General features: G+C 47.2%; 1 long non-coding RNA gene across 1 annotated transcript in view; it reads left to right on the top strand.

Moving 5' to 3' along the window:
- LOC147096999 (uncharacterized) overlaps positions 1-24,218 on the top strand; it is a 212,444-nt gene that overhangs the window by 61,054 nt on the left and 127,172 nt on the right. The window contains exons 2-3 of the long non-coding RNA XR_015074455.1: positions 20,712-20,763; positions 21,390-21,534. This is a non-coding gene — a long non-coding RNA (uncharacterized LOC147096999). The remainder of the gene's footprint in view (positions 1-20,711; positions 20,764-21,389; positions 21,535-24,218) is intronic.

Genomic DNA, 24,218 nt, shown 5'->3' with positions numbered 1-24,218 from the left:
TAATCGTGTGCAGATAGTTCCAGGCTGCCATTTCTCGGTACGGTAGTCCCGGGCCAAAACCGGTTGGCCTATCTGGAAGGCCCTAGTTGGCCTTTCATTCATGCCCTGAAACTGCCGGTTCTCCACGTCCCTTCGGATGTTGGGCTTGACCAAATCCAGCCGGCATCTTAGGTTTCTATTGTAGAACATCATGGCGGGAGTTTGATTAGTAACCATATGCGTTGCATTCCTATATGCAAATAAGAAGTTATCCACCTTGTGCTGAAGTTTTATGTCTTCATTACCCATGGCCTTGATGGCCTTCTTGAAGGTCTGGACAAACCTTTCAGCCAATCCATTGGTGGCGGGATGGTATGGGGCGGACGTGTAGTGCTTTACCCCATTGTTCTTTAAGAACTTTCTGAATTCTTCGGACACAAATTGCGGTCCATTATCAGAACATATCTGCTCCGGCAGCCCATTCCTGGCAAATATGGTCCTTAATACTGTGATGGTTTTTTCCGTGGTGGTGGAGGACATCTTTATTACCTCCGGCCACTTGGAGTGTGCATCAACTGCGATTAAGAACATTGAGTCCATAAATGGACCAGCAAAGTCGATGTGCACCCTTTGCCAGGGAGATGAGGGCCACTCCCATGGATGTAGAGGGGCCTGTGGCGGAGCATTTTGGACGTTCTGGCATCCTAGGCAGCTCTTGGTCATGTCTTCGATGTCTCCATCGATACCTGGCCACCATACAAACGCCCTAGCTAGGTTCTTCATTTTCACTCCACCCAGATGCCCCTCGTGAAGCTCCTTTAGCACTTTATCCTGGAGTTTGGGTGGAATCACCACTCTGGATCCACACATCAAGGTTCCTCGGCACACTGACAGCTGTTCTCTTCTTTGCGAGAATGCTGGCAACAGTGGTTCGCCATGTGCTGGCCATCCCTTCACTATTAAATCGTAGACCCGTGAGAGAGTAGGGTCATTTCTTGTCTCCCTTTCAATGGCAGAATTTGTCACCGGTAGACATTCCACTATGGTAGAGTGGAATATCTCTACTGGGTCTACTGTAGGTGCCTCTTCTATCGTTGGCAACGGTAGGCGTGATAAACCGTCAGCATTCCCATGCTGTTTTGACCCTTTGTATTCAATGTTGTATTGGTGTGCCCCTAGAAAAAGGGACCACCTCTGTAGTCTTTGTGCCGTCATAATGGGGACACCTTTTTTAGGGTTGAATATGGAGATGAGGGGTTGATGGTCAGTCAGCAAGGTAAATTTTTGTCCGTGTAGGTAATGGTTGAATTTCTTCACTCCCCATACCAGGCTGAGTGCTTCCCTGTCTATCTGGGCATAGTTACGCTCAGCTGAGTTCAATGAGCGTGACGCAAAAGCTATCGGCCGTTCCGAGCCATCAGGGAATCTATGGGACAATACCGCTCCTATGCCGTAAGGGGATGCATCGCATGCCAGTCTGATTGGTAGTGATGGGTTGTAATGAGCCAAAATTTTCTCGGATGTGATTAAGTCTTTACATTTATGGAAGGCACGTTTACAGTCTTCGTTCCACTTCCAAATCACTCCTGTCTGTAGAAGATCATTAAGAGGGTGTAGAATAGTTGATAAGTTCGGTAAAAATTTATGATAGTAATTTATTAATCCCAGGAATGACCTTAATTGTGAAACATTTCAGGTGCTGGGGCTTTTATAACTGCTTCAATTTTCTCAGGTGACTTATGCAACCCTTCCTTATTAATTATGTGGCCACAATATGATATCTGATTTTGGAAAAATTCGCACTTGGGGCGATTTGCTCGTAGGCCCCGTTCTTTCAGCCTAGTGAGCACCTGCTCCAAATTGGCAAGGTGCTCGTTGTCGTTTTCTCCTGTTATAAGGATGTCGTCTAGGTAGCATTGAGTCCCCGGAATCCCTTGCAGGACTTGCTCCATAGCTCTTTGCCAGATAGCTGGAGCTGATGCTATTCCAAAAACCAGTCGATTGTACTGGTACAGGCCTTTGTGTGTGTTTATTGTGAGATACTTTTTAGAGGTCTCCTCAACCTCCATCTGTAGATATGCCTGTGCCAAGTCAATTTTTGTGAAACGTTTCCCTCCGGATAGTGAGGCAAAAATATCTTCTATCCTCGGAAGAGGATACTGTACCGTGTGAACGACCGGGTTTACAGTCACCTTAAAGTCCCCACAGATGCGAATTTTTTTCTGTTCCTCAGAGTTATTTTTCAATGTTTTTTTCATGACTGGAACGATGGGTGTTGCCCATTCGCTCCAATCTATTTTGGATAATACGCCTGCCTTTTCCAAATTCTCCAGCTCTGCCTTGACTGCCGGATGTATTGCGTATGGCACCGGTCTTGCCTTAAAAAATTTTGGAATTGCTGTATCTTCCACTTTTATTGAGGCGGTGATGCCTTTCAAGGTTCCTAGTTTCTCTTGAAACACTTCTTTGGCGTTGGCCAAGATGTCTTTTAATCGTTCAGGTATGATGTCATCATTGTTTTTTTTCTTACTGGTCACCGTCAGTGCCTGAATGGAGTGCCAGTCTAAATGTATCTTCCTTATCCATTCACGTCCCAACAACGGTGGACCACCATCTTGTAGAATGTATAAATACAACTTTTGTATTTCTTTGCCGTTGTATACCACAGGCACCCTTATTTTTCCTTTGGGGTAGACTTTCTGCCCCGTATATGTTTTTAAGATAATGGATGTGTCTTTTAGAGGTATATGCGAAAATAGCCTCTCGTAATCTCGTCGATTTATTACGGTTAGAGCTGATCCTGTATCTAGCTCCATTTTAACTGGGGACCCTGCTATTGTGAGGGTAACCCAAATGGTTTGGTAATCCTCTTTGGCAAGTACATTATGTAATTTGAGACAGCTTAGTCTCTTGTTTCCGGAGTCGCTATCGCTATTCTGGTCTTCGGAGCTATTGTCCGTCATCATTTGTACCTTCCTGTACTTTTCTTTATTGATTTTTTGTTTTCTGTCAGTGGATTTATTTTGTCCAGATTGGCATACCCGTGCAATGTGTCCAATCTTACCACATTGCCTGCATGCTTTGCCCTTGAACCAGCAGTCCCTCTGGTTATGGGTGGATCTGCCGCAGCGATAACATCTTCCGAACTCCTGTGTCATTTTATGGGTGCCGAAGTCCTGTGTCTCTTGTTGTATCTCTGCAGCTCCTTTTGCTGCTGCTTCGTATGATACAGCCATACTGAAAGCTTTGTCCAATGTTAAATCTTTTTCAGAAAGCAGTCTTTTTTGTGTTCCTTCACTTAAGAGACCGCAAACAAATTTGTCTCGAAGATAATCCGATAGTCCTGCTCCGAATTGGCAGTACTTTGATAGCTTTCTTAATTCGGTTAGGTAATCAGCGTTACTTTCATTCTTGTGTTGATTTCTCTTGAAGAACTTGAATCGTTCCGCTATCAGCAGCGGTGTTGGGTTTAAATGCTCCTGCAGGGTATCAACAATTTCTTTAAAATTCTTGTCCTTTGGTTTGGCTGGAGTGATTACATTTCGTAACAGCCCGTATGTCTTCGCGCCCATTAAGTTCAGAAGTACTGAAGCTTTTTTTTCATCTGTTATTCCATTTGCAGTGCAATAAACCTCTACTCTTTCCACGTATGTGGTCCAATCTTCTATTTCGCCATCAAAAGCCTCAATATTACCAGATTTAGGCATTTCAGAAAAGATATGGCGCTTCCCGCGCTTTTTTTTTCTCTCTGTAGCAACGATATGGCGCTTCCCGCGCTTTCCCGCCGCTGCTACCGATAACAACGCTGTTTTACTGTGGTTTCCGTTTATTCACTGTTGGAGACTCGTTCCCGACGGAGGTCTAAACGCTGACCTGCTTGCCGCGCCGGCCGTCTCTCGAGTGCACCCTCCCAGTCCGTTATTGCTTGCCTCCGATTTCGCTGCCTGTCTCAGCTGTAGAGCCCACCGCTGGAGCTCCAGCCTGACGCCCAGGAAGGATTAGCGCAGTACCTGTCACCAGCTTGGCCAGCTGGTGAAACCACAGTTTCTCTTACTTCCTTGAGTCTTCTGGACGCTGGAGGAATCGATGTCCTTGAGGTGCTGCCGAATTGCAGGTAAGTCCGTTTCCACTTCGTCGCCACTGTAGTGTCCGTGTGTAGATAAAGACACTGAAGACAGGAGTTGGTTCATAGGTATTTACTAAGCAAGTTTGGGGGGGGTTTCTAAAGGATATACACAATACACAGGCTTATATAGCCCAAGTGGCAATTACTGGCATTACGCACACCTGGGGCTCTTAAAGGCACATACACCATAATTGCTCTTAAAGGCACATACACCACACTTACCTGATCCAGCGGCGTAGTTAGTGCGATGTGCCGGCTGGGATCAGGTGAGCATTGTGCAACCAATCAGGGGCGGGGAAACTCATTCATGAGTTTGAGAGTAAGAACTGTCAAACTCATGAAAAGTATGGGCTGCCAAAACACTACTTTAACTTTAAATAAAATTTTAAAAAACATCCCATTGATTATATTAACTATAAATAAGTTAAAAAAAAATGTTTTAAACAATTAATCAATTTTTAAAAAATAGGGTCTAAAACTAAACTTACCTTACTGTAAATTCTTTAAAAATAATAAACCTGTGGAAAAAAAATGTCTAAATTGTACTAAAAGCCCACTTACCTGTAAAACTAAGTACTTACGTCTGGTTTTTCCAGGCGTAAAAACCGGAGGCCTTTACACTCGGGCAACTCTGGAAAAAAAAAGGAATTTCACTGCGCACGCGCTGCCTGTGCAGTCGCACGCGTTCTGCCTCTTAACCCCTTGGGTCAGATTCAGGCGAAACATTTTCCGACAAACTAGTTATCCATTTATCAGGACTGCATATAACAACAACATTTGGAACTGATCAACCCCTAACAACAGTTTCAGCTTCCCCTGTAAATGAAACCTTTGTGCAGAGAGGCAGTGGCTGGGAATCAGCTTAAACGGTTTGCGAGGGTAGGGTTTGCCCATGTATCCTGATGTTTTAGTATCCACAGAGATTTTGTCCCATCTTGTCAGTAGAAAATCCTGACAAGCACGTATTGCAAATCAACCGTTTCAGCCAGAAATAGGATCCCCTGCCCCCAACCCCCGGGTGTCGGGTTCCTGAGCTGCATCAAGCCCAATTACAGCAGAACGCAAAAGTGCTGGCTGATTGATACGTCAAGTTGTCAGGATGAAATATATTGTGAATCTGGCCAGTTCAATCAGCACTTTTATCCTAATGTCACTTCCCAGTCCTTTGTGTTCATTAGGCACAAGAGGACCATATCCCATGATCCTCACTTGAAGGACCCTGACAATAAATGTGTGCATTTTTCTTTAACAAAAAAGGTAGCCCAATATTCAACAACCTCCTCAGTGCTGCTCAAGAGTTACGATTTCATGTTTGTGTAGTGTATGGAATATAAGGTGTAAAGTACAAATTTATTGATGCCCGTGTCTTAGTGGGTAAATGGCCTGGTGTGCTGCACCATGCAGACCAGAAAGGTCCCAAATTTCGGCCCCAGTCCCTGTTGAGTTTACCGATCTCATCTGACTACAATTAGCTTCAACGCCCCTGAGATAAGGATGGGGAAAAATCAGCCTGGGTTCCCACTCCGGATCACTATTGAACCTCTGCTGGAAGGTGTGTGTGTGGACCTCAACTGTGATGCCCTCCACAATTAAGTAGCCTGTAGAAACTCATCATGTAAGTTATCACACGAGGGATGGCCAATTGATAAACATGATGTGGAGATGCTGGTGTTGGACTGGGGTGGACAAATGTAAGAAGTCACACAACACCAGGTTATAGTCCAACAGCTTTATTTGAAATCACAAGCTTTCGGAGCGCTGCTCCTTCGTCAGGTGAAGTGGAGAGATGCATATAGGCACAGCATATATAGTCAGAGAACACTGCCAGATGATTACAGGTAATCTTTCTAACTGCCCTTTATCACACCTCGGCAGAGAGATAATCACAGCAATCAAAGGTGTGAATGGTGTCCAAACAGGCCAGTCATTGATAAACGTTACCCAAGGTGCTGCTGTTGCCTGTGGAACCCTATTACATCCTGAATCAGTACCTCCAAGAGAGATGGGGAGGATATTGGCAAAACAAAGAAAGAAGTACTGGTCCACTTGCACTACAACATAGGCTTGGACCCTCCTCAAATGGGAAGTTCCCAGTCATTGCAGAGAGTTGTTCTGCAGGACCAAGGTGCCTCCCACCGGGATAGGTTCTGAAAATTAAAAGTGTCACCCCAGGTCAAACTTGCACACCTCCCAGTGGCTGGCCCGCATTATCAGAGCATCTGCCTGGTGCCTCAGACAGGGAATTGGGTGTGACACGTGGAGTTGAAAGGAGTCCTTTAACTATAGGTACCAGTTTGAGATTAGTGCCTACCTACAGGGATGCGGGGCCATCAAATCCAAGTTATACTGGCTCCTGAGGACGACAGTGGAAGCAGTTGGTATTGATTAATTCAAATGCAAATTAGATAGATTTATTTCAGAAAATAACATTTTGGGATACAGTATTTGAGTAATTTGAGACATGACGTGGTAAGTGTTGCATGCTTGGGAGGAACTACTGACTTTGGACTTAAGGGCCTAGAAATTCAATTGTTTGCGCCAGCCGCTAGCGCCTTAGGAGGAGGAGAAGTGGGGTGCTAAGCGGCTAGCGCCCGGGCGCAGCGCGATCTGCGCCTCTCGTGAACTTCAGTTAAGATTTAGCGGCGGTGCAAAACCTTTGCGCGCGCTCAGCTGCGCGCGCAGATCCTGACGTCATTTCATGGTGCAACGCCCTTTGTGCGCCCCAAACCGGAAATTCAGCGGCGCCGGCCTATTGTGCGCCTGGCACCCCTAGCGACTGGTAGAGGGGAACGGTTCCCAGTCGCTGCGGGGCGCGGGGGGCGCTAATTAAAGGGGACTCCTCCTGCAGTATAAATGGCAGCCATTTTGCACCACTCCTTCTTTGTGAGAGACGGATCTTTGGAGAGAGACAAAGGTAGAGAGCTTTCTGGTTTGGCTCAACACTCGCACAGGTACTTGTGGCTTCAGGCCACAGCTTTGCACTTGTCTTTAACTTCAGAGTCATAGCATTGATTGGAAACATATAATGGGGGCTGCAATGGGTGGAAACGTTGGGCTTCTCCATTGCATTCAAAGGGCTCAGAGGCGCCATGAGAGAGTGCAAGTCATGGCCAGACGGAGAAGGGGCAACAGGCATCGGCAAAGGAGGCCTTACCCACCCAGGGTATACCGCCAGCAGTTCTCATATCTGAACATGTCTGAGGAGCAGTGTGTTTGAAGGCTGCGATTCAGAAGGGCGGTGGTCACTGAGATCTGCCACCTGCTTCGCAGAGATCTGCAGCCACAGCTGAGGAGCAGGACGTCTCTGTCGGTGGCAGTGAAGGTGACGGTGGCTCTCAACTTCTATGCCACCGGCTCCTTCCAATCCACTACTGGGGACATTTCCAACATCTCCCAGTTTGCGGTACATTGCTGCATCCACCAGGTGACCAATGCCCTTTTCAGAAGGAGACGTCAGTTCATCTCCTTCCCCATGACCGTTGACAAGCAGCAACAGCGTGCAATGGGCTTTGCAGCATTAGCGGGCTTCCCCATGGTGCAAGGCGCCATTGACTGCACGCATGTGTCTTTGCGGGCACCTCTAGAGAATGCCGAGGATTACCGCAACCGGAAGGGCTACCATTCGCTCAATGTGCAGTTGGTGTGTGACCACAGGCAGCTCATCCTAGCTGTCAATGCCCGCTTTCCAGGCAGCAGCCACGATGCCTTCATCCTGCGCCAGACTTCTGTGGCAGACATGTTCGAGGCCCAGCCTCACCCACGAGGATGTCTTCTCGGGGACAAAGGCTATCCTTTGTGCACCTGGCTGATGACCCCGCTCCGTGCGCCCAGCACCCCTGCTGAAGAGGGATACAATGAGAGCCATCAAGCAACCAGGAACATCATTGAGCAAACAATCGGCATGCTGAAGCAACGGTTCCGCTGTCTGGATCGTTCCGGGGGAGCCCTACAGTACTCGCCTGAGCGAGTCTCCCATTTCGTTGTCGTGTGCTGCATGCTGCACAACCTGGCTATCCGCAGGACTCAGCCACTGCCAGCAGACATTGGAGGACCACCAGAGGAGGAGGAGGAGGAGGACCAGCACAGGAGGGAGGCAGAAAGTGCAAGGGCCGCCCGTCGGCGGCTTATTGCAAGTCGGTTCTAGGCCCCCTCTCAGGGAATGGCTTGTGCCAATGGCAGAAGATGAATGTAGCCGCTCCACAAGCCCTCAGCCGAGCAGGGCAACCAGGACTTCCAAAAGAAAGCATGGACAGTGCGATTTAAGAATTTTTTTTACTATGATACCTCTGTGCCCTTCCCACATGACAAACTAATGGAGAGAAACCCCCCCCAAAAACACAAATACACCAGTCTCGGCCTTTACAAGTAAAACAAATATACCAGTCTCGGCCTTTAAATATGAAACAAATACACCAGTCTTGGCTTTTATAAGTAAAACAAAACATTTGGCCACACCTTCTACTTTTTCCCCTGCGAGGGTGATCCGTTTCGCTTCCGTGACTGGCCCCTACCCGCCCTGCAGCTCCCCCTCAATGGGACCCCAGTGGCTGCAGCAAGGCTGGGGGAAGGCTGCTGAGGGTCAGATGGTGAGATGGCAGATGCCCTTGGGGGTCAGCCTGGACCAGCTCTGGGCCTGGAGGGGCCGGCTGCTGACTGCTCCAACTCTGCTTGGGCAGCAGCAGTCTGTCCAACAGCTGCTGGCAGCTGCAATGGAGGAGTGACAGTGTTGGCTGCAGGAATGCTGCCAACCTGACAGATCACAGGCACTCCCTGGTCGGCTGAGACATTGGCACGCGCACGGGCCAGCACTGCAGCATGCGCAGCAATCTGCTGAGGCACAGACTGCTGGGCTGCTGTGGCACAGCGAGTGCCCCAGCGATGCCTGGCCGATCCAGCGAGTGTGGCAGCAGTTAGTGCCCGTGTGGCCCTGGTCTGTGTCTGCATGACAGCAGCCAGTGAATGCACGGCACGACTGAGCACTTGGCTAGAAGCCGCCTGTGAAGCAGCGAAGTCCTGCTGACTCCTAGCCTGTGCTGCCACGATGTCCTGCAGACTCCTGGTCTGTGCTGCACTGAATTGTTGCAGACTCCTGGCCTGTGCTGCACTGAATTGTTGCAGACTCCTGGCCTGTGCTGCCCCGAATTCCTGCACACTCCTTGCCAGTGACTCTATGGAGTCAGGCATCCTTGCCACTGCAACCATGAGCTCAGTGTGCCTGCGCTCAGCCTGGGCGCCCATTTCCGCTAGGAGCCGCACCTCCTCTGCGCTCACCGTAGCAGGACTGGAGGCCGCACTCACCCTCCGGGGAGAAGGCCGCCGAGCTTCCCCACCCCTCCCGCGTTGCTTCAGCCCGCTGGTCCCCGGAGCTTCACTATCCTCCGACCCTTCCCCCCTGCTCCCCTCCAGGGAAGACGTGTCACCATCATGGCCATGGGCTGCCTCGGCTGAGGGTGTCCCTGATGGGCTGGCTTCCTCTTCCTCCTCCTCTATGTCTGACTCGGACACAGTGCCAGCTTGAGGGGCCGCCTCCTCACCTGGCGAGTCACCATCTGAAAGCAGGGAGGCACAAGAGTTGCTTTAGAGTGAGGACAGGGCGGCAGCGAGGGAGGCATGAGTGCTGCTGTGCACTGCATTGGTTCGATAGTGGCAAAGGATGCTGGCGTGAGGCGCAAGTGGAAAGGGAGAGGTCAAAAAGGTGATGACCTTACCATTGGTGCCCAGAACAGGGTCAGCATCTCCAGTGGTGACGGGGCCACTCAGCCGGCCTGCCATGATCCGCTCCACTCGCTGCTCGAGGTCGCTCAGCTGTTTCAGGTCAGGACGGCCTCCCCCGGTCTGTCGCTGCTGTCTTCTGTTATGCGCCAGCTTGGCCTGCAAGAGAAAGGACCGCCTCTAAGTACAGTGTCAAGTCCTGATCTTGCCCGCACTGCCTCCCATGTTCGATTAGCCCTGACAGTGTCTAAAGTCCTGATTGCGCAAGTGCTTTTCATGACAGTCCCATAGCTGCTGGATGAGGGCTGGCCATTAGGGCTTTCAGACCTGTTTGGCCATAAAGTGAGGTGCACATGCAGAGATGAGGAGGATACTGGAAAGGGTACTCACCCTGACAACCCGAGTGAGGTCGCTGAATTTTTTCCGGCACTGGGTTGGTGTCCTGCCAACCACGCTGTTGGACGTGACCCTGTTTGCCACATCCCTCCATGCTTTCCGATATTTGGCGGGCAGCGGCCTCCTGCCACCCTCAGGGAAGAGGATATGGCGCCTGCGGTCCACTGCGCCAACCAGCAGCCTCAGGTCACCCTCGCCGAAGCGCTGCGCTCTCTCCCTGGCCTTCTCCATTCTCCTGGGCGTGGAGCTGTTCCAGAAGCAGTGTTCAGGCCTTGCCTTAGGGCTGCAGTGTGCAGGGCGTGGCAGCCAAGCAATTCCACCCTCCCCCTTTAAGTGCTAACCGGCGCCTGACTGTCTGGCCTCAATGAGCAACTCGCCGCACCTGCGCTGCGCCCGCCTTCGGTGTTTGCGCCCCGGATCGCCGGCTTAGCGCCTAATGATAGTCATGCATCGCCTGCTTTAGCGCAGCAGCAACCTCTTGGGGCGATGCAACCAAATATCGGCGAAGGTGGCGCTAAGTTGCGCCGGGCGCAAAAGTTAGCGAACGCCATGTTGTAGCGCCCCAAACGTGGCTATACTGAATTTCTAGGCCAAGGTTTCCAAAGCTCTCCACCACTGGGAGTTTTCCTCACCTCATGTCTGGGTCTGTTGTAAACTAATTGATGGAAGGCTGAAGGGTGACCTGATAGAAGGGTTTAATAGGGTAGACATAGAGAAGACTTGTGGGGGGAGACCAAAACTAGGGGCCATAAATATACAATAGTCACTAATAAATCCAATAGGGAATTCAGGAGAAACTTCTTTACCCAGAGAGTGGTGAGAATGTGGAACTCGCTCCCACAGGGAGTAGTTGAGGCAAATAGCATAGATACATTTAAAGGGAGGCTGGATAAACACATGAGGGAGAAAGGAATAGAAGGTTATGTTGATGGGGTGAGATGAAGAGGTTCGTGTGGAGCATAAACACCAGCATGGACCAGTTGGACCAAATGGCCTGTTTCTGTGCTGTAAATTCTATGTAATTGTATGATAGAGATTGATTGCTATGATTGGTCAACAACTCCATTGGCGTTCTATCATGCGGCTACCAGGATGGTAGAAGGCAAACTTGATGGACCTTGGTCTTTTTCATCTAGCAATTCCTATGTTCCTATACTGACAGCACTATATCACTCACTGGCTAGGGAAAATTGAGCCTTGCATTTGGGTGCTTGCACAGGGCCCCCCTCACTGGGATCTGGATGCTGCTTAAATTTAATGTTAGAAGGAAGCTGATGGGACAGCATAAGATTATAAATGGAGCTGGAAACATTTTTAAACTTTCTTTTGCACTGGTTGTCAGAGTGAGACCAAAGCAGAGTTAGACTACTTTCTGGAAGTGGTCTACACCACTTACCAAAATTGGATTAGGGAGACCCTTATGCAAATTATAGCACACATTTTGCATCAATGCAAAATTGAAAATGATTACATCAAAGTAAATTGTATGTTATAAATGGCCTATTCAACTCGGGTCGATTTTCAGTGTGCCGTGAGGCGGGCTTTTAGGCGTGCGGGGGCAAAAATCCCGAATTCGGGGGTCCCGACACCATCCCGCCCAAAACCCGCCTCCATGTAAGTTTCAAAGGAGGCGGGTACCCGCCCTGCACTGGGACCCGCCGACCCGAGGCGGGAAGGGATTAGTGCCAATTAACTGCCTGTTAACAGGTAGTTAACAGGCAGTTTTTAGCCCAATCCCTATTTTGAGGGGTGTTGTGTGGGATTCCCGACGGCTCCAAACCACGCCAAGTTAGAGGAGTCGGGCAGTCGGGTTGAAGGACTTGGAGGGGTCGAGATGTCGGTGTTCAGGTGAGTGATGGGTGCATGAGTGCAAAGGTAAGTGTGTTTGGTGTGTCTAAAGTGTGTAAAGAAGTTTAAATTACCTGTACTTACCTTTACAGCCTTCCTTTCTCTAGGCTTCAGGAGTCCATCATTCAGCCGGCACTGAAAGCAGAATGGCCGCGAGCTGTCAAAAGTGACAGCCTTCAGCTTTCAGTGCCAGCGAGATTTCTAACTGAGTCTGCGTAGAAGGACTCAGGTTAGAAGTAAGACTGTCAGTGTTTGACAGCTTCAAACAGCTGTGAAACACTGATATTTCATCTGTCAACATGTCTTGACAGATGAAATTTCAGTCTGTGACGTCACCTGTTGCCGGGTGGCCCTTAATTGGCCTGCTGAGCCCGCTGGGCGGGCTCAACAAGGTCAATCAAGGGAAAATCGCGTGGATTGTCCGCATCTCGATGGAGGCGGGACTAAAACCCGAAAGTTGTAGTCCCGCCTCCTTCCCGACTTCGGAATGAAAATCCAGCCCAATGTTGTTTGGAGAAAGAACAGACTTTTTACAGTGCCATATCATGTTTCTTTTTGGACATCTCAAAGCGTTTTACATTCAATAAATTCCTTTTTTTAAGTATAGTCACTGTTGTTATGTGGGTAAATGCAGAAGCTAGTTTGGACACAGCAAGGTACCACAAACAGTAAGTGAGATAAATGACCAGATAATCTGTTTTTGGTGATTTTGGTTGAGGGAGGAATCTTGACCAGGACACCAGGTGAAGTCCCTGCTCTTCTTTGAATAGTGTCATGGGATCAACTTTTATATCTACGTGACCTACCAGAACAGGGAGCCAAGCCTCGGTTTAGTGTATTTTGGTCAAGGCGCAGGCTTAAGAGACAATACGATAGCGAAAGTGTGAGTGGAACAGCTCTGTTCAATTGAGAAGAGATTTAGATTACTTAAACCACAAACAATTTAAAGAGACATGATCATTTTGTTCGTCTACTTGAGAGTAGCTATCCAAACCTACAAGCCTCTGTATTTACAAATCCCAGCTCTGACGGGATTTAAAGTGCTGTAATTACATTTCATAAGAGATACCAGCTGTGCCTTAGCTATCAACAAGCACCAGTATTAAATGACTCATAAAATTTTTACAATACAGTGAAACGTTCAAATTGATTTTTTTCTTCCCATAAAAAAATAAAGAACTTGAAAGGGGCATGAGCAATTTGTACTCAGACTATTGAGATAGCGTAGAGATCATGCCCTCAGAATCAAAATAATAGGGACAGGAAGACTAACTGAGATTAACCACACACTCCTGCATTCTCCAAAGAGTTCACACAAAACTATTCCCGTAGTTCTTTGTAACTGTTCTTCAATGAGGCAATACCACTAATCAATATGAGGATCAAGTCAACGGAGAACATGCTTTGTATTCTCTTTGAAGCCTCAATATCTCTTTTTTTTTTGAGGTCCAAGCATCTGAAGTGCAAATAGTTGGGCCACTAAAAAGGAATCCTTTCCCTTTAGTGTTAATGAAAAAGTAATTTTGTTTTATAGCCACAGCAGAAAAACAATGGCCAAACTTAAAAATGTCCAAAGTAACACTTATCATTTCCACGGCATATTAAAACTACAAGTGAAAAGAAAGTCTTGCATTTCTATAGCGCCTTTCACGACCACCGGATGTCTCAAAGCGCTTTACAGCCAATGAAGTACATTTGAAGTGTAGGGCTGGATTTTGCCAGCCCTGGGGAGGCAGGTTTGGAGGCGGGATTGCCGGGAAAATGGCAGAATCTGGAGGCGGGTACCCATCCCGCCCCCAACCCGCCTCCGTACCATTTTCCCAGGAGGCGGGTAGCCGACCCGCGCCGGGTCCCGTCTCCTGGAGGCGGGAAGGGGATTACAGCCACTTAACTGTCTGTTAACAGGCAGTTAAGAGGATTATCCCCATTTTTCCACCAGAGGTGCGGGCTTCCCAATGTCGGGAAACCCCGCCAGGGTCACCGAGGCGAGCAATGGGTCTGCGGGGGTCGGAGGGGTGCAAAAGTGCGCTGTGGAGGTAAGTGATGGGTGCAAGTGTGGAGAGGTGAGTATGTGAGGTGAGTGAAAAGTGACAGAAAATGTTTATTTACCTTTGTTTCTTCCTGCAGGCTTCAACAGTTGGGGATGCGGAGAGTCTCGCATCTCACCGGCAGAGATGACAGAATGGCTGCTGCGTTCTCCGATGCAACAACCATCTAATTTCTGCTCACAAAAGAGGTTTGATGAGTCTTGAATACAAGAACTCATCAAACTACAGAGAATGTCAGTGTTTGACAGCTTCACAGAGCTGTCAAACGATGACAATTCATCTGTCGAAAATTTTTGACAGATGAAACATCATACGCTGACGTTCTCTGTAACCGGCTTCCCCTTAATTGGCCTGCTAAGCCCGCTGGGCAGGCTTAACAAGGTCAATCAAGGGAAAATAGCGTGGGTTGGCCACAGGTCGATGGAGTTGGGACTAAAACCCGACAAGTGGGAGTCCCGCCTCCAAAAGCTCCCCATTGACAAAATCCAGCCCGTAGTCACTGTTGTAATGTAGGAAATGCAGCAGCCAATTTGCGCACTTGGAAGGGAAGAGAACCTCCCTGCGTGCTGTGACTCCCTCCATAAGCATGTGGAGGGAGTCATTGGAGAGCCTGGGTGCAAGTGTTCACCTTTGTGCAGTGATTGTCAGTGGTTGCAGCACCTCAATGCTGTCAAACACTGACAGATCAACTGTCAAAATAAAATTGTGCGTGGTCCCTGTGAGGAAACCAGCAGATGACGCGTCATCAAATGACGTCATCAGACCCGCTTCCTGTTAATTGGCTGGTAAGCCCGCAGGGCGGTCTTAACAAGGCCAATCAAGGGAAAATCACGTCTGCAGAGCGGAGGCAGCTGGGGGCGGGACCGGAACCCAGAAACCAGCTGACCCGCCCCCATCCCGCCTCCAGAATTAAATTCGTGGCCATAATGTTGCTGTTGAATCCCACATTAGTAAAAGCATGCACAGTGTGCAGTACAAAATTCTTGTTTAAATATGATAAAGTGCTTATAATCAGACTAAACTGGAACAGTTTCAATTATTATATCCATCATTGTCAATGAAATGTGTCTGGTTATCAATCTTTATGTTGGCCACCAATTCCCAGCCTTAATTTATCACATACCTGGACAATAAATGTGTAATTTAACAATTTAAAAAATAAAAATGGAGTAATTCATCTTATCTCTCAATCAGGGAAACCTTAATTTCAGTCTTTCTCCTACAATTTACTTTGTTTTTTAATTCAGATAATCATTTGTTCTAAATTGAGCCCATCATACTCAATCTGTACTTTCATCACTGGCTGTGTTTGATGGCATAATATCTGCACGTATCAATGGGCACAGTTGCTGAATAGTTTCAGTTTAAGATGCCCATCACTCAGGCAAATCCTATCACTCTACAAACCACCATTCCTTCATGCATAGTGCTCACAAAGCAAACTACGAACCCTCCGCCAAACTCTTGATGAACTAGAAATGTCACTACAATGTTGAGGTCATTTCAAAATCCATAACATGAAACAAGTCTATTCACCAGTTAGCTGCTCCAGAGCTGTCAAGGTGCTTCTCATCAGCCCCTTCCTTCCAACTCCTCCCGTGATCATGGGTGTGCTCCTCTGCAGATTCTCCCCAGCTCCGCCTGTGGTCCAAGGTGCTTCTCATCAGCAGCTTCCTTCCAACTCCTCCCGTGATCATGGGTGTGCTCCTCTGCAGATTCTCCCCAGCTCCGCCTGTGGTCCAAGGGGTCTCTCACCAGCAGCTTCCTTCCAACTCCTCCCGTGATCATGGGTGTGCTCCTCTGCAGATTCTCCCCAGCTCCGCCTGTGGTCCAAGGGGTCTCTCACCAGCAGCTTCCTTCCAACTCCTCCCGTGATCATGGGTGTGCTCCTCTGCAGATTCTCCCCAGCTCCGCCTGTGGTCCAAGGGGTCTCTCATCAGCAGCTTCCTTCCAACTCCTCCCGTGATCATGGGTGTGCTCCTCTGCAGATTCTCCCCAGCTCCGCCTGTGGTCCAAGGGGTCTCTCACCAGCAGCTTCCTTCCAACTCCTCCCATGATCATGGGTGTGCTCCTCTGCAGATTCTCCCCAGCTCCGCCTGTGGTCCAAGGGGTCTCTCACCAGCAGCTTCCTTCCAACTCCTCCCGTGATCATGGGTGTGCTCCTCTGCAGATTCTCCCCAGCTCCGCCTGTGGTCCAAGGGGTCTCTCACCAGCAGCTTCCTTCCAACTCCTCCCGTGATCATGGGTGTGCTCCTCTGCAGATTCTCCCCAGCTCTGCCTGTGGTCCAAGGGGTCTCTCACCAGCAGCTTCCTTCCAACTCCTCCCGTGATCATGGGTGTGCTCCTCTGCAGATTCTCCCCAGCTCTGCCTGTGGTCCAAGGTGCTTCTCATCAGCAGCTTCCTTCCAACTCCTCCCGTGATCATGGGTGTGCTCCTCTGCAGATTCTCCCCAGCTCCGCCTGTGGTCCAAGGGGTCTCTCACCAGCAGCTACCTTCTAGCTCCTTCTGTGGTCACCAGACGATTCCATGGACCTCCTCCCAAAGAACGTTCTAGTAGTGGTCTCTCATTGAGCAGCCTGGCCTTTTCCAGCAGCTGTCCCAAGAACACTACACGCAAGAGTTAGTGAGACAGGCTTTAGAACAGCTCTAACACAATTGCATCATTGGAAGCTGCTGAATACTACACCATCTTCCACATAAGTGTACAGTGATCCTTGTTACAAATAAACACAACATGCTACAGTAGAGTAGAATTCATTATTTGCATTTCAGATGTACTGCATTTGATTCAAAATTGAGTTAAAAAAATATAGACTGAACTAAACCAGAGGATATTATTGTTAATTAGAATGTGCTGTAACCTTTCAATTTTGGGTGGTTTTGATGGTGAGACTGACTTGTTATTTCTCACAAATTGCACTAATTTTAATTAAGATCAGATCAAATCTATTTCTTAAGAGGCAGAGGATACTCAATACCGAGTTACTGAAAACAGAATTGATCTGACAAGTGAATTCTAACAGGACTAGACAGACTTGATGCAGGAAGGATGTTCCCGGTGGCAGGGGGAGTCCAGAACCAGGGGTCACAGTCTAAGGATAAGGGGTAAGCCATTTAGGACTGAGATGAGGAGGAATTTCTTCACCCAGAGAGTGGTGAACCTGTGGAATTCTCTGCCACAGAGGGCGGTGGAGGCCAATTCATTAAATATATTCAAGAAGGAGTTAGATATATTTCTTAAGGCTAAAGGGATCAAGGGATATGGGGAGAAGGCAGGGACAAGGTACTGAGTTTGGATGATCAGCCATGATCTCGTTGAATGGCGGAGCAGGCTCGAGGGGCCGAATGGCCTACTCCTGCTCCTATCGTCTATGTTTCTATGGAATTCAAGTAACGCACGAGTACCACAGGCACAAATCCATCTTCAAGCTCCCACTCATAAGTAGATTAATTCCATATATAAACAGACCCATCTTTGAGCATTCTGTTCACACTGTAACTGCAGTCTAAATATGGAGTACTAAATTATGAATTTGATTTTAATCTGGACCCCATTACCACCTTCTGCAAACCAAAAAAATTCTCTGCTCATCAGGCAAGGGGTTTTAGTGTTGGGGAAATTAAGGCCGGAATTTTCCGGGAGGTCAGTGGGTGGGATCGGTGGTGGGTCAGGTGGGAAATTAGATTTTTTTTTGACAGCGGGTTGGGACTCTGCTGTCAACCTGCCTCTCCCAATGTTGGGTCTGTCAGCGCTGAGCAGACCCAACAGGCAGCGGTGGGCAACCCAATTAAACTCATTGCCATCTAGTTGACAATGATCATTAACAGGCTTTTTAAAATTACCTTGTGACTTTAACTTCATGGCCACGGGAACCATGGCTGTCAACCTGAGGCGGGAGTTCAGTGGCCATTGCTCCAGCTGATTCCTTGACAGCTTCAAATGTACAGTAAAAGCTCCCACCTGACAGATCATCACTTTCCTTAGCACAAGCTGTTTCTCAGTCCATTTCCAGCACAGATTCTGCAGGCTTTCCACTCTCTATCCATTCATACCTCATTGAAAGAACTCTCTCACCATTGAGAGTATGCTTCCGCTATCTCTACTTCACCTGCCATCTATTCCATCAACATGGGTGCCCTTTATACTGTCTCACCTTGGTCCTCAGAATCCCACCACGATCAGCCCTAACACCAGCAGCACCAGGCATACCAGCAGCAACAATAACAACACCACCAACAACCTTCTCTGCAATCACCTGATGCTGCACAGGACAGAGGGCATCAGCACCCGAGCACATTGCTGCCCGGGAGGCCAGGGATGGCCTCACCATGGCCAGATTTACTTCACTTGATGCTGCACACCCTGGCTGCCACATGATGCACCAGGTTGACACCACCCCACACCAACTCCATAAAGCATCGCTACAATGTCCAAGCCATTCCTTTCACACTCACCACCATTGCGGGGGAGGGGGTGGGTACCGTTATGTCTCACCATTCACTGCAACTCACTAAACCACTTCCAGAGGTGCACACAAATCTGCCTAAGAATGCAAAGTGTTGAAAATAAAGGTTTCAATGTTTAACAGCACACTAACAGAAACTTTACATGAACATTGGCTAAAACAACCAAGTGGCTACACTTCTGTGTTGTTAGTTGGTATGATTGCACTAGGATGAGGGTGAGTGTGAGGGGTGGCTCGTGAGATGGGGAAGTGATAATGTAGATAGAGAGGGATGGGTGGAGGTGCAAGGTAAATTGGTGTGAGTAAGGATGTGCAGGAGTAGGGTAGGGAAGGCAGAGTGATGGGGATGTGATGAGAGGCACAGCAGGATGAAGGAGAGTGTGGCTTTGTACTAACGTTTCATGATCCAATGAGATCACTGAAAGGTTTGCGCCACTGCACCCAGGTCCTCCTGACAGCATCCCTGCTTGTGACCTCCTCTGCAATGTGCAACCAGGCTGCGTTGGTCTCCTGGGGAGGTCTCTTCCGCCCATGGGAAGAGAAGAGGACCTCCCTGCGTGCTCTGACTCCCTCCATAAGCATATGGAGGGAGTTGTGGGAGAACCTGGATGCAGCCCTGCACCTCTGTGCAGTGATTGTTAGTGTTTGCAGCACCTCAATGCTGTAGAACACTGACAGCACAAATGTTAAAAGAAAGTTGGCCATGGTCCCTTTAAGGAAACCAGCTGATGACGCATCATGAATGACACCACCAGACCCGCTTCCTCTAATTGGGCCGGGAAATGCGCTGGGCGGGCTTAGCAAGCCCCATCAACGGAAAATCATTTTCCAGTGCTGGATGGAGCCAATAGCGGGGTAGGGACCCGCCACCAACGTCGCCCACCACGGACCCGCCAAGGTAAGGAAAATCTCGGCGATAAATCTTTCCAGTTTGGGCATCCAGTATTACATCTGACTGAGTAGTGACCGATGCTCCCATGGTCAAGCTATCTCAACTGCATACCATGGGAGCTTAATCGCTTCCTGCTTAGGGTAGACATGAGTTTGGCACAGATAAGGTCATGGGTACAGCTCCCTCCACCCTGCCTCAGCCTGTGTACCTCTCTCCAATCCTAGAAGAGCACCCCTACTGCACCATTTTGGTATTTTCCATTTCCCACACCAGCCATGTTGACGCCTCCACAGTTTACAATTTAATAATAAATCACAATTGATCCCACCAGGCAGGAGGATTAAAAAAAACATTTTAGTAAACTGAATGAGGGATTATACTTTACATTGAAAGTAACCTTACCCAAAAAGGATGTTCCTCTTTAACCAATCACAGAGCAGCATCCGTGTCAGAAGGCTGCTCCTATTCTGTCAGTTGACTGATGAAAAGTTAAACTACCACAATATAAAGGGATTGGAGGTGAGTGGAATCCCATGTATTACGTTATGTTTACACTGGAGAAGTAGAGAACATTCTGATTGACAACTGGAGCTGAATTAATTTTCTCTACTTCAATTCCTGAACCATTCACATGCAGAAAGTCAAATTCTAATCAGAAGAGTGAGATTTTGCACTAAGTCTGTCAGCACAGTCCTGCGTGGGCCTCTGACACCACTCCTCCTCATTTACTAAAATGTACACCTTGTTCTTTAACTGATCAAAATCAACAGCCCTGGGGAAAATGGGGCTTAAGGGTCTGGTTCCTATGATGAAGGGCATTTGTTTGAAGTAGTTTCCAATAAGTCACTTCTTCAGAAATGCTCATTAGAAACGGCTCAGTTGTTGTTGCAGTGGGAAAGGTCCTGTGCAATTTATTACAGTTTCCTTGTTTTACAAGAGAAACTGTAGGACTGGTCATCTTTTATATTGATGACAAATTTCATCTTCCTTGCACCTGAGCACTCTATAGTATACTGAAACACAGTTGAGCTAGTACCGAGGTCAAACTAACTCCTACTAACATATATATAATATACTGGAGCCTTTCATCATGGCTTTATCAAAACCCTTAATGGATTCTTCATGACTCCTTCTTTATGAAGGAAGTGTTGCAAATACTCTTTTGATGTCAATTGCTAGAACATACTTGTATGGCTCCAAAATAACACTCTAGCTTCACAATATTGCGATTCCTTCTTTAAAGGTGTGCGCAAGAGGCTCCACAAGGGGACACTGAAAGCTTACATTTCACTAAGGTGGGTAAAAAGAAAGACTTGCATTTATTTAGCATCTTTCATGACCTCAGGTCATCCCAAAGCACTTTCCAGTCAATGAAGTGCTTTTGAAGCGTAGTCACTGTTGTAATGTAGGTATGAAGTTGATGTAGATCCAGGAATCTCAGTTGATTCAATATTCAGCATGTCCAACCAATGCAGGGCAGTAATCAGCAACTCCAATAGAATGTTGTACCGTATACCCAAACAGTAGAATATAAATCAGAGGAGCTCACGTTCAAACTGTGCGGTGCTCTAATCAGACCGCACCTTGAAAACCTAATCCAGTTCTAGTTGTCAAGAACAAGAGAGACATTCAAGTGCTGGAGGCAGTGCAGAGAAAAACTGATCCTTAGTGTCAGGACTATGAGTTATGGGGAAAGACTTGTTTTTTTTGAGCCTAGAAACGAGGCATCAGAGAGGTGATCTTATCAACATTTCCAAGTTTGTTAAGAGACTAGAAAACAAAAACCTGAAATACTATTTTAAATTAAGTAGGAGTAGGATAAGGGAACACAGGATCAGACTAGTAAAAGTTAACGTTAGGAGTGATGTCAGAAAATTCTTCTTTACACAAAGAGTGATTAATGTGTGGAATCAATTTCCAGATCGAGTGATGGAGGCAAAGACCCTGGGATCATTTAAAAAGCATTGAATGCAGCAAAGGGAGGACCTTAGGATGCTTTTGGATGGATGAATTAAGATGGGGCGCATGACCTCCCTTATCCATAATTATTGCTCTGCCAAAGTCAGGTAAGGCGACCTTCATGGAATGTGTCTGTTCGCCACTGAGTCTGGTGGTGATTTGGTGGATTTAAATGGGAAAGGCGGCCTCAGAATAGCAGGTAATCAACAGCAGCTAGCAGGCACACTCCGCAAGGATTCTAATGGACCAGCTTAGGAGTAGGCTGATCCAACATGGCAGACCAGGGGCAACTATCGCTGGTGCCACTTTCCATTGGAGGCACCGGTCCTCGAGATGGACTCTGCTGCCTGCAACAAGACAAGCGATGGGCTCTTCATGTTATAGGGCTGCCTCCGATGGTGTTCTTGCTGTTGGAGGCAACCCGATTGTACAAAGAGGGCACTACATCCCTTCTATTGTTGCTTTGTCCAGGCTGGCTAAGATGGAGTCCACTATTTTTCTTTTGCTTCCAAATGTTATTTTTTTTTTTCATGAAGCCTAATTAATGAACCTTAAACTTTGGTTGAAATGAGTAATATGGAATTCCCTTAAGGTTTCACTTTCAAAAGCAGTGAAGCCGAGTCTATTCAATCCAAACAAAAGAGATACTGTCTCCTTAATGGTTCTTTACTCGATAGATCATTCATCTGAGCTTTAATCTAGTTATTAATGCAATAAAACCTTCATTTGCCCAGTTGTAAAAGGCTTGTAAATCACAAGCCAATCTTTCCCCCATTCCAGTTTTATTTAAGAAAAACATTGCGTATGGCCTCACATAATTAAATGTCTCATAATGGTCCTGCTTCAAAATAAAACAGGACACAGCAACCCAAGGTCACTCTAAGTTAGGTCCAGTCAATCAGATGAGTTTGTTGAGTACATGACAAGGAAAGGATTTATTTTTGGAATGGAGGGGGGGTGGAGTGCATAAGAAGGTAATTGAATCCATTAATGTTTTGCGCAGCATGGTCTGTTTGGCAAAGGAAAGTCAAATTTATACAATGTAGATTTGAGTTTATTACTGTACAATGGTTTCCTGTTTATGATAGCATGGTATTTTTTTTAAACAGTAGAGTTGTGTTTTTACTATTTAAATTGGAATTTCCTGATTTCAGATTACTTTGCATGAGTTTAATTACATGGCAACTCTGCAAACTCTCACTGTACCTGCCCAAGATGGTGAAAAATGTAAATTTTAAAAAGTAGATATTTTCCAACTCAGAAGACTTTTGTGTGAACAGAACATTTGCAGACTGACAAAAGCATAAATAAAGCACCCGTCTGGTGGTTGTCATAGCTCACTGGCTGTTGAGTGAGCTTCAAAAACTAACAAGGTATACAAATTAACCTTTCATATAGTGAAAGGGACTTCCTTTCTGCAGCCTGCTCCCACCGCCCCCTGAGTACGGTCTGGATGAATGCATTATACAGAGAAAAAAAATCAGTCGAACTATGAAAACACACCTCATCAGTCTTCCTCACATTTCTTTGCTGTCAGTCCCATAAAGATATAACACCAGACTGGGACTCGTTTGTCAGAGTATGAAGTGGCAGTTAGCAATGTAAACTTACATTCTTTATACTGCATGTATCAAACGTTTAACAATAATGCATATGAAGGCCTATAATATCTTTTTTAAATGTTTTATGTTATCTATAACATGTAGTTCATGTTGTAAATGACAAATTGGACTAAAGTACCTAATTAACTAACAAAATAGACAAATCGTTCCATATTTACATCAGTTGTTATCTAGACCAGAATAGAAGAAAGAACTTGCATTTCTATAGCGCCTTTCACGACCACAGGACATTCCAAAGTGCTTTACAGCCAATGAAGTACTTTTGAAGTGAAGTCAGTGTTATTTAACAAACGCGGCAGCCATTTTGCACACAGCAAGCTCCCACAAACAGCAATAAAAAAAATGACCAGTTAATCTGTTTGAGTGATGTTGGTTGAGGGATAAATATTGGCCAGGACACCGGGGATAACTCCCCTGCTCTTTTTCAAAATAGTGCCATGGGATCTTTCACATCCACCTGAGAGAGCAGACGGGGCCTCAGTTTAACGTCTCACCCAAAAGATGGCACCTCCGACAGTGCAGCACTCCCTCAGCACTGCAATGGAGTGTCAGCCTAGATTATGTGCTCAAGCCTCTGGAGTGGGAACTTCTAACTCCAAGGCGAGAGTGCTACCACCTGAGCCACGGCTAATACCTAATACATTACTGGAATTGAGAAATGACCAAACCGCTATAGCAATCTAGTATGGATGCCTGTAGCAGACAAACATCCAACTCTTGGGAGGAAAAAATTGCTCTGTGCATAAAAGGTAGCACAGGCTAAAGGGCTGGCTCTCCAATTGGCTGTTCACTGGTCAGGAAATCACAGGCCTATAATTCCTGATTTTCCATCCACTCAAATTAATGGGCAGAAAATCAAGGGCAGTGGACCTGCGATATCCTGGGCAATGCTCTCTGTGAGTGCCGCCCCTTTCTGGGGGCACCCAGTCAGGGAATCAACCTTTAAATGTCTGTCAAGGTATGCCAAGAGAGTGGTGTTGGAAGATTTCCACCAGATGTCGTGAAATCATAAACCCATTCTTTACAAACTGATTTGCAATGTTTCTGCATCTAATGCAAAGAGGAATTCAGCTCCTGGGAATAAGCAGGTGCAGCACATCCTAATACGGAACCCTTTCTTAATCAAGTTTTTACTCGTTAAGGAGCAAATGAAGGGTTTCTTCCAAAAT

Source organism: Somniosus microcephalus, chromosome 33 (genome assembly GCF_052327205.1).
Source record: "Somniosus microcephalus isolate GS21.2 chromosome 33, FLI_Smic_1.0, whole genome shotgun sequence".
NCBI lineage: Eukaryota > Metazoa > Chordata > Chondrichthyes > Squaliformes > Somniosidae > Somniosus > Somniosus microcephalus.
Note: the sequence above shows the minus strand (reverse complement) of the source record. Positions and strands in the feature narration are given on the sequence as shown.